Source organism: Lagopus leucura, unplaced genomic scaffold (assembly GCF_019238085.1).
Source record: "Lagopus leucura isolate 7727_CA_CO unplaced genomic scaffold, USGS_WTPT01 Super-Scaffold_100004, whole genome shotgun sequence".
NCBI lineage: Eukaryota > Metazoa > Chordata > Aves > Galliformes > Phasianidae > Lagopus > Lagopus leucura.
Window position 1 is genome coordinate 17,516,312 of NW_024962264.1, and position 13,908 is coordinate 17,530,219.

A 13,908-nucleotide genomic window follows, 5' to 3' on the forward strand; every position below is an offset into this window, starting at 1 on the left:
AGGAATGTGATATTGATGCCTGCAGTTTAGGGAGGATGTTGAAGTGCATAAATGAATGACAAAAAAATTTTCTTTAGAGACTGCAGAAAACTCTTACTGTGGTATGTAAATGTTTGTGGGGAAAGAACTATGACTAATAAGGGTTTCCTTAGCAAAAAGTATACGAGGACCAAGCTGGTCTGTTAAGGCAAACACGTAAACTGGAAGCAAAGCAACCTAGACAAGCTGTTTGTATTTGGGGTGTGGGGAGTCAAGTAAGGGTTTCTTTGTCATTATTTCTATCAATATTTTCAGGTAAGGGCAGGTTGTTTTTATAAGAGGATGTGCTCTTAGAAATACACGCTAACCTTGCTTTCTGTAGGAATAACTGAAAGCAATTTAATGCTTTGTGATAAATTAGACTTAAGAAGATTGAAGGAAAGGCATAGTAATTCAAAGGAATATAAAAATACAAAGACTTTAGATGTAGTTTTTGGTTTGGTTTTGTGCTTAATGGAGTGAAAAGGAATTCTGTCTAATCTGAGGCCTGTGGTGGTGAGCATAAGAATTGATGAGCTTCTGTGCAGTAAGTTGGACATAAAAATGCTCTTGTCATTAGAACAGAGAAATGAATACTAGGGGAAACAAGTCTGTGGAAGTTGTAGGAATATTTTCAAAGTAGTTGACTTGCGCCATGAGAAAAGGGGGTTGAGCTGGACGACCTCTGCGGTTTCTCCCAGCCTTTTTTTCCTTGGAGACCGTACTGCATATCATAGCTCTTCATTTCATCTTTGGCTTCCTGAATCATTGTTTATCTTTGACCCTGCTCAACTACGTCTGGATCTTTCTCTGACTGTCTTACACAGCTGTTCCTGAGCATCAAACTCAAATGATATTCTACATGTTTCATTTCGAAACAAATTGTTAAGATGTACCATATTCTTTTTAGGTCCTCCAGGGAAAAGAGGTAAGCGGGGCAGAAGAGGAGAGACTGGTAAGTTTTCACCTTCCTAAATTGCATTACTGTTTGATGCTTGGGTGTTTTTGCAAAGTTACATACCAGCATGCATTCATGTTTATTTTCACTGCTTTCTGTGCTCTGAAAGAGAGCTCTGAAACTTCTTTTCTAGAAATATGTGACCCTTGGCATAGACCTGGTGGCCCTCTGGATACATGTCTAGTCTCTAGTGTCCCTTCTTTGTAGTCACACTTCATAATGGTTGGCATAGTACAATTGGCAACATTAGTGGTAACTGTCAAATCATTCCAGTGTCTTCTGAGGTTAGCATAGATCAGAGAAACTCTGGTAGTCAGCAGTTGAAATACTGTAAGTCAGCATTGCATTGGGCCTTCCTGGATTGAGACGAAGGGAGTAAGATTGTACGTACAATGTAAGTTGTAAATGTAAATGTAAGTAACATTTTAAATTTCCTTGGTTGTCGTGTCTGTTCTGCTAGTAAGGAAAACATTCTAATCAACTTGATCTCTACAAATTCATTAGTAGCTCTTCTTAACCCTTTAAATTGTCATTTATCTGGCTCTTTCTGTATTTTCAGAATCAGAAAACTGAAAACAAGTCCTGCCAAAAGTTAATGTAAATCACCTTGATGTGTTCATTTGAGATTGGATTAATATTTACTTAGAGACAAATGCTATGCTACAGAAATATATTCTGTGGTTAAAGACTCTTACAAATGTTCCTGGCAATTACTTTGCAGTATGCTTGTTTGTTCATTTTATGTCTCAAATAAACACACATTAAACTATTAACAAAGGAAATTGATCTCTCCCATTTAAAAACAGACCTGCACTTTAAAATGCTGTTTAAGAATATTTACCAGTATAAAGAAATCACTTTAGTTACAGGATAATAAAATTGCATTGTTAAAAACAAAAGGCTATCAATATTAAAAGCAATCTCAGAATACAGCTGCTGTGGTTTTATACTCCTTTTTCACTTTGCTTTATTCAGAAATTAGAGAGAGGCATAAAAGCTAATGAAATGCCATTGGTTTGAGAGCTGCAGCTGCTCAGCTTAAAAAGACTGAAATAGTAGATTTGATTTGTAGCCCTTTGATAATGTTTCCAAGAACTGCCATACAAAAGTCTTTGAGTCTAAATAATTGAAAAAATGTGCAAATATCACTTCATGAAGTGTGACATTTTAACAAGGAATGTTTTATACGTGTGCCTTGAGAAAGGAAGGTGATGAAAAGAAAGTTCAGCGCTGTCAGGTGGCCACTGAAACCTCCCCTTATAGGCAAGTTAGAAGACTGGAGGTTGCTGGTGCATGTATGTCTTGACTAGATGCCAAGGTTAAATGCCAAGGGTACTTTGTGCAATTTTGCAGCCAAGCTGTGATGAGATGCCTAACGGTGTGGCTAACTGAAAGTGGTGATGTGGTTACGTTTGTTTTGTGTGGAGTCTGACAAAACAAACCGTAGTCCATGGCTGGTATTTTTGGCCTGGCATAAAATTGCATGGAAATGGATGGAGAAACAACTTTCATAAGATTGCATGACCTTAGTTCAAGGATTGACTTCTTTGGTAAGGTAAGAGCATGCATTTGAGCATTAGCTGTATTTACATGTTGCAAAGTACAGCCAAAACCAAAAGAACTTGAGTGGGAAAATGTGTACGATGCATCAGCAGCATTGCTGGCTTACAATCCTGAAACCTTGTGTTTGGGTTTGTACATTTGTGTCTGTCTTTAATAATTTCATAAGCTTATAAATTCTTTTTTGTCTGTCTTTTTTTCCCCTCCTCTTTTCCCATCCTCCCTCCCCACAGGACCTCCTGTAAGTACAGTGATATGTTGTTGGTTCTTCCAGAATCAGGGAGAAATCGATGTTAGATACTGTTTTGTTACCACCACAATAAACTGATCGTGTATCAACAGGAGGGAATCTTGATGTTTATACTTACACAGCATAAACACTCGCTTATTATTTTGGAGCTGCATAACTTAGCCAGAAAGTTCCTTAAGGAAATTTTATCTAAAACTATAAAGCTTTACATTCAGCACTCCAGATAACAGTTTGGATCGCAATTCCATGTAAGTACATTATATTCATTTGCTTATGACTTGGTAACAAAAATTTTACTACAGTATAAAAATAAGTGAGTATGCTTTCTTAAGTCTAGACTCAGTCACTCTGCCTTTTACCCGGTAGCAGCTTGCTCTGCCATTGTCACAAATCCTTGGGGTCAAAACTCCTTGTTCTTTGGAAGTATATGGGCCGTCCAGATCATTGTGGTGTAATTGCTACTAAAGCCAGTAAGTACTTGTGTGAAATGAATAGAAAATAAGACTGTTCAGTTTAGTATTTGGCTGAATCTCATGCTGATCTTGTTTACAAGAAAAGTTTCTCAGTCTTTGTGTTATTCGTTTTGTGGTATGTTCCCAGAGTAAGTTGAAAGTCAAACTTGAAGAACAGTAAACACATGTATTTCAAACATTTATGTTTGTTATGCCATCCATATGGTGTGAAAGTGTGATCGCCAAAGCAGTATTTTTTTATTCTGCTTGAAGAGTTTTTTTTTTTTTTCCTATATTGGATCAGGTTATCTGTGTATTTTATCCTACAGATTTAAAAATAGTAAACTAAAACATTGGATTTCTGCGATGTGAGCTTATGACATAAGTGTAAGCTGTCTGTACTGGGCAGTGATTACTTATCTTTGAAAGATAAGACCATGTGCTCAGCAGTTCATAGTGGCAAATTGATTTAACAAGCCATCAATGAAAAGCCAGGCTTAATATATAATGGTGCTGCTTATTTGAAAGAAATATTAGCTTTCTCAATTTCTTTTGCAGTCTTCCCATGAAACACAAAGAACAACCATAAATCATGATACAAATGACTTTCCTGTAGTAATAATAGCGAGAGTTCAAAATACGCCTCATTATTAATGTCTCCAACTTCAACTCTGTTTCAGTGTAGGTTCCTTTAAGGAAAAAAAAAGTCTTGATTGCGGTAGTATTAATACAAACCTGAAATAGCTCAGAAGGCTGACCCATTATTAAGAAATCTCCTTTATAATCCTGAGTCTCATGTATAAAACTGCCTTACAGTACTTCAGTAAGTACTACAGTACTTCGTGCTGAAAGTCAGTAAGGGTTTAACTTTCTACAAACCATTTAAAAAGGTGGTATCTTTAATTCGCTTTTTGACAGGCAGGATCTGGCTGGGAGCAACTGTTGCAAACTCAATTACTGTTTTCACCTGTGATACTGTGGCAATACTTTTCATTCAAAATAGCAAGCATTTGTATATGCTGCATGGTACTCCATAGAATTTAGTTGTACTCTGTATTCTCAAAAGATACTGCAGTTATTTTATCTGTATAGGATGGCTGTGTCACATATGATAACAGTCAAACGCTGGGGCTTTCAATTTTTTTTATGATGAGTTATAGCATTCTCAAATTTCTTCTTTGGCACCTATGTTCTAGCGGTAGCCTATGTATCTGTTATCTTACTGATTAAGCTCTACAACATTTTTTCTTCTAGCTACATATTGCCCTTCAGTCTATCTATATGGATAATACTCTTCATAATAACAGGAATTTCACTGCACATCAAAAGTAGTCGGTAGCCTTGTGCTTAAAACATTTAAGTTAAGATACCTGACTTCAATTGCCAAATCCTTTTTTTCGCAGCATAGTACCTATTTCATATTTGTTGGCTTGTAATATCTTCACATAGCATAAAGTAATGGACGTACAAATTTTAATTTGTCAGTAATGTATGCTTCGTGGTTTTGATGTCATATGTCATGGCTGTGTTGTTAATGTGTGTCATACCATTTCATCTCATTCAACCAGGGTCTACCAGGGCGAAATGGCTATCCGGTAACTCAACATATCTTTATGATAGCTTGTATCACTCTAAAATCATGTTGCTAGTTTGTTGTTGTTCTTTTCCTTTCTTTTTCGTTTGTTTGTTTTGCTTTATTACTGTCAAAAGGACTGTTTTCCTGCTTCTCAGATGCCTACAAAACATAAGACTTTCCTTAAAAAAAAAACAAAACAAAACAAAAAAACAACAACCCCTCAGTGTTAATGATTTATAAATGCAATGTACTACTTGTTTGACACCATACATATTTTGTGTTGAGCATCTTCATTCTTGCATACAAAATTAGTTTTTCATTGGAATTAAAAAATTCTTCTAACAGGTTATTGAGCCTCAATTTTCTGTATTAGAAAGCCGTTCAGCTGGCATATGGAACCTCTAAATCCTTTCTTTCAATAGTGTCCTGCTTCTCTTGGCCACCTTCTTCAATGCATTTTGAGCAGAATAAAATGCTATTACAGAGGTCTTAACAATTGGCTGCATAGTCTCTCACAGACTAATTTCACAGTAACGTATGTACTTTTCTGTCAGATTCATTCGTATCTTTGAGATTTGTTGCCTGAAAATTCTAATTATGAAATAATGCATCTTTCTAAAATTGACTAACAATGTATTTATTTTCCTTCAAGTAGTCAGGCAAGCTGAATGCAGTCTCACAGTCAATAACTGTATGCCTAATGTCATGTGTTTATCAGAAACCAAGTGACAAAATGTGTTAGTGGTTACATTTCAGAGACAGTATGTATGTAGAACTTAGTGACTGTTCAGGCAGAAAGAGATCTTACCTGAAGCACTTGCATTGCATGGAAGGCCTAGAGTGACATACCTATATAGTCCAATCAATTGAATAATTTTTCAGCAACTTTTAAAAATGTTTTTTGTTGGTAGGTATACACTGCTTACATAACTTGAAAACCTGCAGGTGCGGATCATTTGAATGCTTTTCCCAGGGTGTCTGCTGTAGTTGCAGAGTTTAGTGAGAGATGTTACCAATGAAATATCACCTAGTGCGTAACTTTATGATTATAAGTAGCTGAAAGTCAGCTGGTGAGGAGCTGATCATTAGTATTAAGAAACCTGCCAGAATGTACTGAAACCATTAAGTTCAGAATGCACATTATAATGATACTTAGAGTGCTTAATCTGCATCAGTGTGTGTGTTTAAAAGAAGATGCAGCGAAAAGCTTGACATAAAATACAAACAAACAAACCCTTTCTTGCTCATCATCTAACTGTGAGCTTTGTACTGAGATTTGGATTTAAAAGAATAAAAGACTCCCAGGGACAGAAAAACCGCCCTTGGGTTGCTGGAAATTAATGACCTTAAAATAACAAAGTTATGTTGTGCGGAGCACAAAAGCCTCGTAGACTTAACTTCTTGGCAAGTTAAGAAAGTGATTGAATGCATCAGCGGACTCTTGCACGTTTTGAAGGCCCTACGGGGACAGTTTGAAAATATTATTTTCATTAGCGCCTGAACACCCAGTGCTTTGTCCTGATCCAGCTATTTTCTTGAAGAGGCTTGCTGTGGGATCTGAAGACAATGGAGACTCAAAGCAGTGTTGCTGAAATGGCTGGTTTTAATAGCGGCATTGTTATGGGCAAATTTTAGAGTGAATGCTTTTCTCTGCATACATGTGGCCATCGATGTGTGCATATGCACGTGTGCCTTCTTCAGCAGAGCTTAGCATCTTCTGAACACTTCTTTCTCTCACTTCACCTGAAGATGGCTAGTAATAGAATTCTTCAGCACTGTCCTCGGCTGGCTGCTCAGACCTTTTCAGTTACAACCACGTCCTGCTTTGAAAGAGAAATATTTAACAGCAAGTGTGATGCACTCCAGAAGTACTTATACGGTCCTGTAAAGCTCTATGAAAAGACTGTTCGTGTTTAAAGTTTTATCTCTAGAGTCCTATTTAACTTCCGCAGAAGTGTTATTGCTTTAATCTTTATTAGATTTTCTAGGCTATTCTATGAGGATAGTGATGCATACCTACCACATGAAACCTGAAAAAGCTCTCAGCTGAATAAGCCAAAATGTAACACTGTAGTTGTATAAAAGCTAGCGGCCGTTTTCTCCAAGCCTTAGGTTTTGAGTGTTTGCATGCGTTCTAATTTAACGTTACCTTAAGACATAGTAATATTAATAGGAATTTCAGTGAGACATCTAGAGAGGGATGCAGTAGCAAAAGTCAAGAAAAAAAGCTGGACATGCCTCCAGTGTGTAACAGTTGCGAAGGAGCTTATTAGGCAGTGATGTATTGATTTTGTAAGACACGACAAAAAGCCTGCAGTGTTATGGGTCCTTTTTTCCTCATTAAGGACTATGGAAAAAAATGGAGGAATCAAATTCAGAGTTTTAACTCTTCCAACTTCAGTTTAAAATTGGAATAGGCTGTATCTCCCTAAATAAAAGAGAACAACAGTATGGGTAAATATTACAGAATGAGAAATGGGTCTCTTATGACCATTTCAATTAATAAATAAGGCTGGAATTGCAACTAAAGACTAAGTTCAGCTGTTTGGGATTGCAGTGAAGTAACTATGTACACAAGCGTACATGGTGTTCTGTGAGGGACAAAGAGCTATTAAAAGGATGCCTAAATTGATGGTTCTTCTCCTGTAACAGTAAAACAGTATAACTTTACCAACCCTGAGATGCAGAGCTTTGGGATCTCACCTATCTCTTCATTTTCAGTTTTCCTAGATCTTGAAATATTCACTTAACTCTGATTGTTGAAGATAAACTGGCTCAGAACAAGAAGAAAAATTATTCTTAGCCTGATACAATTCCTTCTAGCTTAGAAAATGTCACTGGCATTATGAATCTGATTTTTGTAAATGTAAAGATAGTCTTAATATATCATAAATCAAGTGTGTATCCTGTTATGTAGAGAATTCCAGGTTGCTTTTAGAAAGCTCTAATTTCTGTTTCTATATGACTAATGATAAAGGAAATTCCAGGAAAAGCAGAGAAGGGCTGTGAAAGGATTTGAATGTGAAGAAAGAGGCATGATATGGAAGAATGTTAAAACCACTGTTGTGAGAAATCAATCGGAAGAAGACATTTTACTGCCTTGCTGTGTTGCTTAGTCCTTGTCATACTTAGTATTTGTTTCTCGAGGTAGAAGAGATTGCAGCTGTGTGGATAGGTATGAACTTAGTCATAGAGTATTGTGAACCCTTTACTCTTCTTTGCTCTTGCTTTCATGTGTCTCTGATGCAATTATGCATAATACATTTTCTGGGCAGTTGGTAAAGTGCACCTCTGTGATGACAAAGCATTGAGCTTTCATTCTTTAAATTCGGTTCAGCAACCAGGCATGGTTATGTTTGAGGGCTTATTTTATTTGCCTGCGTGTGACTTAGAAAGTTTACACACATGGAAATATTACTTCGGAGGCTTTTCTCTCTCCTGTTTCTGCCTCCTGTGCATGTTATGCGGTGGCCTATGTCTAAAAGGATCTTTCTTATTGAGGCATGAGGTATCAGGACTAAATCATGTAGGAGCTGCTAATGATCACAAGTATGGTGTATGGGTATGAAACATCAATAATTTGACTGTTACCCAGGATTGAAACTGATTATTTTTTTTCCTGGAAGAGTTTTCATAGGTTGATCCAGTCCACAGAATTAAGGGAATATCAATTCAGTTTGAGTTACAAGTATCTTGTGTATTTAAAACTGTGACAAAGTAAATTCTAGTGTAAGAAATAGTGTATACTTACTTGATGCATGAAGTTTTCTCATCAGAGTGTCTAATTGGATGCCTGCTTTTCCAGTTTCTAACTTCTCTATTAGTGTTGCCTGGGAATTTCAAACAAATAAAAGCAAACAAAATTTTGTATGGCTAGACATACTTTCACTCGTTTAATAGATTAAATGTGCAAGTCTGCCAAAACAAGGCAATAGGATTTGACTGGACTTTTTCTGTCGGTTCATGTATATCTAGGAGCCTTTATTCTGCAATTTTATGTGTAAATAAAAAATTCAGTTTGAGAGCTTAACAGTGGTTAAGCTCAGACTATGGCAGTCTAACCATCTCTACCTCAGACATTGTATTTCAAGTAGCTGATCAATCCTTCTCTTTGTTTGCAGTACATTATAAATGTCTAAGCTCAAGTAGCAGCTATGTCAGTTCCTGAGTTCTCCCTTTGGATTTGACCTGGTGATCCGATAGAAGTTGCTGTGTGTCTTTTACAGCATTTCTTCTTCTGAACAGGTGTTTCTGTGGACCACCTTTTATTTTTGGCATTTGACCAAAATAAGGACTTAAAAACATATGTCAGCAAAACTTCAGCAGTACATTTCACATTTGGAGGAAAAACATTGATAACTATTTTAGATTTCAGAGTAATTCTTTAGTCTAAATTCACAGGACGTTCAAAGCATCTGGAATCTCAAGAGCTTCTTTGTGCTTAGTGATTTTAGTACATTTTCTCAGTTCTATCTTTCTTTTTAGCTTGACAGAAGTGATTGGCTTGAGAAACATGAAGTTTTCAGGTGACCCATCTGCCTCAACTTTCCTATTTGTTCTGAAAGCACAGAGAATCCTCTGCTTTCCTCAGGAAGATACAGTTGGTCAGCTGCACGTCTTCACAGGTTACTGGGTACACCATTTCTATTAAAGAGCTGTGTACTCCTTGCTTATTTTTCCAAAAAGTTGCCAGCTGATAGTGGTGCTTAAGATCCAGCAGAGAATGTGTGACTAGTCAGTATAAATTAATATGTATAAATGACTTTCTTACAGCTTTTCTTCTTTCACATAACCACTTTCCATTAACGCATTGGTTGCAACAAAATCATTACTCTTAAATTCTCTTGCTGTGCTGATCAGCATGCTGCACATGTCACTTTGTTGATTGAACCTTCCAAGAACTTATTTTGGCCTGTCTAGATTGTAATACCGATGTTATAGCCAGTCCCTAGTTGCCTTTTTAGGCAATGCAGAAGCTTGTAAACAGTTGCTAAGTTTCTCCATTACTATTATCAAACTACAGCAATAACTGTTGTAGTCCACTCTAGAGTCCACTCTAGCACACAGAGATGAGCAGACATTCTATGGCTGTAGGTGAAAGATGCTTTCAGCCTTTTCCATGGATATAACTGTCAAGTTCAACATTCAACAATAGCTGTAGCAGTGTAACCTTTTTCTAGCTATATCCATGTTATCTGATGTGAGCCTTGAGCAAAGTTTTAACCGAGTATGAACTTGCCTTGATGCTGAACCACAGCTATAGTCCTAATTGCAGTTTTTAAGCTGCAAACTCAAAAAATTACTTTCTGGAACTGTAGATAAGGGATAAAGTCAACTATGGGGGGGGGGAAAAGTGGGCTACACCCTTCCAGCTTGTAGCTTTTGATATCTTGTAGTATAATTTAATGGGCCTGCAGGGGTAAGTTGTGTCAATGTATCTATTTCTAGAAAAAAACAATGATAGCACCACAAAAATCTTCCTAATATCCATAATGCAGTGGATCAGAATTTCTCAGTGATGCAATGCCAGGAGCAGCCCCAGTTTCACTCACTCCCAAAACACTTTTCAGTCTTAAAAGCGACAATGTACGTTTACTGTGTAGCGGGTTAATTATAATATTTTTATGACCTCTGAATCAATGAGTCATGTGTAACGCAATCCATTAGTCTATGTGCTGATTTTTGTAGTGATTTAAAATAATCATAAACTTTACTTTAAACAGAAAGGTTTGGGATCTTTTAAACTTACAGTTGCTATGATAATCAATGCTACGTATCAGAACATGTTTATTAGCTGGTCATAAGCCAATTGCCGTTTTCAAGGAACCATGGCTTGAATCCTATCATCTGTAACAGTCATCGATAACCAGCATATGAATTGAAAATGCAGTCTTTACTTCTGAACTGATCTTCTGATCTCTGTGGAGAATGCCCAAAGTGCCCCAACTTATTCTGTATCATCTGTTGCTGTGATCGTGAAATAACAATTACCTCATCTGTAAAACCAACAGGGAAAACAAGAGGAAATTTCCTAATTTGCAGTTACAAAAAGAAAGGTGACACAGATCAACTAAAGTAGAAACTCCACATGATGATTTCAGAAAAGGATTGGGCTGCAATATATGCCTGCCAACATTCAATGTTGTATGTTCTGATTCAAAATAATTTCTAAAATATTTCAGTCCATTTTCTATATGCCAGAACAAATAAGGATATAAAATTACTGTCATAATATTAAAAAACAAAACAAAAAAAACAAAAACATACCTAAGGGCATTAATACTAATGTTGGCAATTTTTACTGTAGTGGAAATGCTAAGTTATGTCCTGAACTAGTGATTGAGCACCTGGTAAGAAGGCAGGGCCAGCGCAGGTGTATGCAATGTACTTGACAGACCAGAAGGAGTGGAGCCAGGATCCACCCCTTCCCAGACCTCATTTAAGGGTTGTTGGTGGAGGTGAGGGTTTCTGTCTGGACATCCTTGCTTCTTGAGGCCTCCTGAAGGTAAGCAAGTTCTTTATTTCTGCACCCACAGATGTTGTGTTTGAGCAAATTCTCACTCATTGTAGCCTGGAACTTTGCTGCTCTGCTGTCATTGCTGTGCTTTCTATTGCATTGCAGTTACCATTTGCTGGAATCTCCAAGATTGTTCTTTAAATTAGTAATTCCCTGCTCACCTGCGTGGGCAGAGAAACAATGTCTTGCAAAGTTCACTTCTCTGTATGGCATTTTCTAGGTGTTAGCATGTCACGAGTGTTGAGCACCGTAACACTGGAATACTATGGGCCAGAGTGAATTAGTGTAACTCTCAGATTCACAACTAATGTTAATTTTAATTACTGTAATTCCATGTATCCATTGGGTAAGTACAGGGTTATTGCTGATGGAAGGTATATGTGATTTAACAACTGAATATCTTTTTAAAGTATTTTCTTTCACAGCTTTTAAAACTACCCTCACTTTCATAATTAACTTGGTGTAGATAGGGAAAGGAATTAAACTTGTTTGTCACTCACTTAATAGCAATGATATTTTGGATCTCTGGTCTACTTTACTGACCTTAGTTAAGCTGCTAAGTAGGTGGCACGCAGAAGGCTTTGATTAGGATTTTCACGTCTATGCTTTGGCATACGTAATTAATGTTTGAACTGTACCTAACATTATTCATACTTGCCCTTCTTTGGGAATCCCACTTGAAATTTCCCAGTCATTTCCTTTCAACACACATTGCATATCTCCAGTGTAATGGAAATGGCTTTTCTTAAGAAATAAACTACCTCTGAGCAAAATTATGTGTTCCAAATGTTTTCCCAACATATGCATGGATAGGAATTGCAGCTCTGGGCTTCATTTCTTAAACTGTAGCTGTGAGAATTGTGTACAGATTATACAGTGAATACCCAGCGATAGTTAAAGGTGCTGCTTACAATTTACCCAAGTTGTTTGATTTCTCACCACTTTTGAGATTTAAAGGAAACTTAAAATCACTGATTGTCCTTATAAAGCTGGTTAAGGAACTTTCTCCCCATTGGAAATCAGTTTTTTTCATATACCTATGGTGGGTTACATGCTGCTTAGCATGTAACTGTACTAGAAATAGTTTGGGCTAGCATTTATCAGGATAATAATGTTCTCAGACACGTGTTTTCATGCTTCTTTTTTAATGTTAGAGTTTAGGTGATAGAACAAAGCCTTTCTCTGCTTGCGGTGATCTGTTGGCGTGGACACATCTTGCCTCTTGCATCACTAGGATGTTGTTTGGAGTGCCTCTATTTTCTTTTATGAAGAGACAAATTCTCAGTTATGTCTGTGCATACCAAACTCAAGATTAGTTCAAGCAGTCAAATTTCTGAAAGCAAACATGCTTGTCTGGTAGGAAAGAGTTATACAAGCAGTGTGGAATGTCTACTGGAGGTTTTTTCCATGACTGTAGTATGCAGACCACAAATCACCCTCACAAAATTGTGGTTGTTTTTCTTTTTTTTTTTTCTTAAGGCAAAGCAATTAATGTTAACGAAAATAGTATTAAGATCTGCATGTATCTTGCAGAAGATCATTGTGGAAGATCTATTAGAACATCACTGTAGCTATCCCTGTTTGTTACAAGGGAGTTGGACTAGATGACCTTCAGGGGTCCCTTCTAACTCAAAGAATTCTATGATCGTTAAGAAGTCCGTTGGTTTATTTAGTACAGATCTGTTGCAACTATTTCCATTTTAATTGAGAGGAATTTAAACATTTTCTTCTTTGCTTCACAAAAAGAGCACAAAGAAGAACAGTCATGATGTGCGAGCACTCATGTTGAAAGGAATATTAATTTTGTTATGTAGAATTTTGTTGGTTTTATGTGATGTTCATACCAAGATCAACTGCTGCTTGCTTATGGTTGGTGAGGCTGGAATTCTTATCAAGTTGAAGTTGTAGGGGAACTGCTAGGTCATGGCTTGAAGTGGTGATTAAGCACCTGGTAAAGGGGTGGGGCTGGCCCAGGGAGCACAGGCAAATTGTTTGCACCTGGGCTTCCCAGCTGTCCAGAAGGGGTGGACTGAGAGTAGGGGCACCTGGACTCATACAAGGGCCAGCCACTGAAGGGAGAGTATCTCTTGGATCTAGGTTGTTTTTTGGGAGGGAGTGCTATGCACTCAGATTCTTTGACTTTTTGGGTGATTGGGTGATTCAGTTTTCTTTCTGTATATAACTGTTGGTTTACCTGGAAGTATTTTTCCTGCCATCATCAAGATCCTGTCAGAAGGAATTTAGCTTCTTTGTGAGTACAACAGAAGTAAAAGCAGAAAAAAAAAAATGCAAGATGATAAAAATACTTTCTGTAATAGTTCTTCATTTTACTAGATCAATTGTGAACAAGTAGTTCAGTAACTTTTTTTGTGCATAAAATCCTTGTGAATGAGGTTTCTGTTTTTCATTCAGGTAGTCTGACTTATTAGCTATCCTTCAGTATATTTGCAATGTGGAAATGATCTCAACATTTCCACTTCCAGCTGTGGGAGTCAATTATCCTAACGTTTTGTCCATTCTGTGAATGATAGGATGATCTCTTATTTTAGCTCTTTGCCCCTGAAGTGTGGAAAATGT

At 37.1% G+C, this 13,908-nt stretch overlaps 1 protein-coding gene across 1 annotated transcript in view; it reads left to right on the forward strand.

Moving 5' to 3' along the window:
• The first annotated feature begins 932 nt into the window (after positions 1-932).
• Positions 933-13,908, forward strand: part of COL25A1 (collagen type XXV alpha 1 chain) — a 147,417-nt gene continuing 134,441 nt past the window's right edge. Inside the window, exons 1-2 of the mRNA XM_042872066.1 lie at positions 933-973; positions 2,770-2,777. The gene's annotated coding sequence lies outside the window, so the exon portion shown is untranslated. The remainder of the gene's footprint in view (positions 974-2,769; positions 2,778-13,908) is intronic.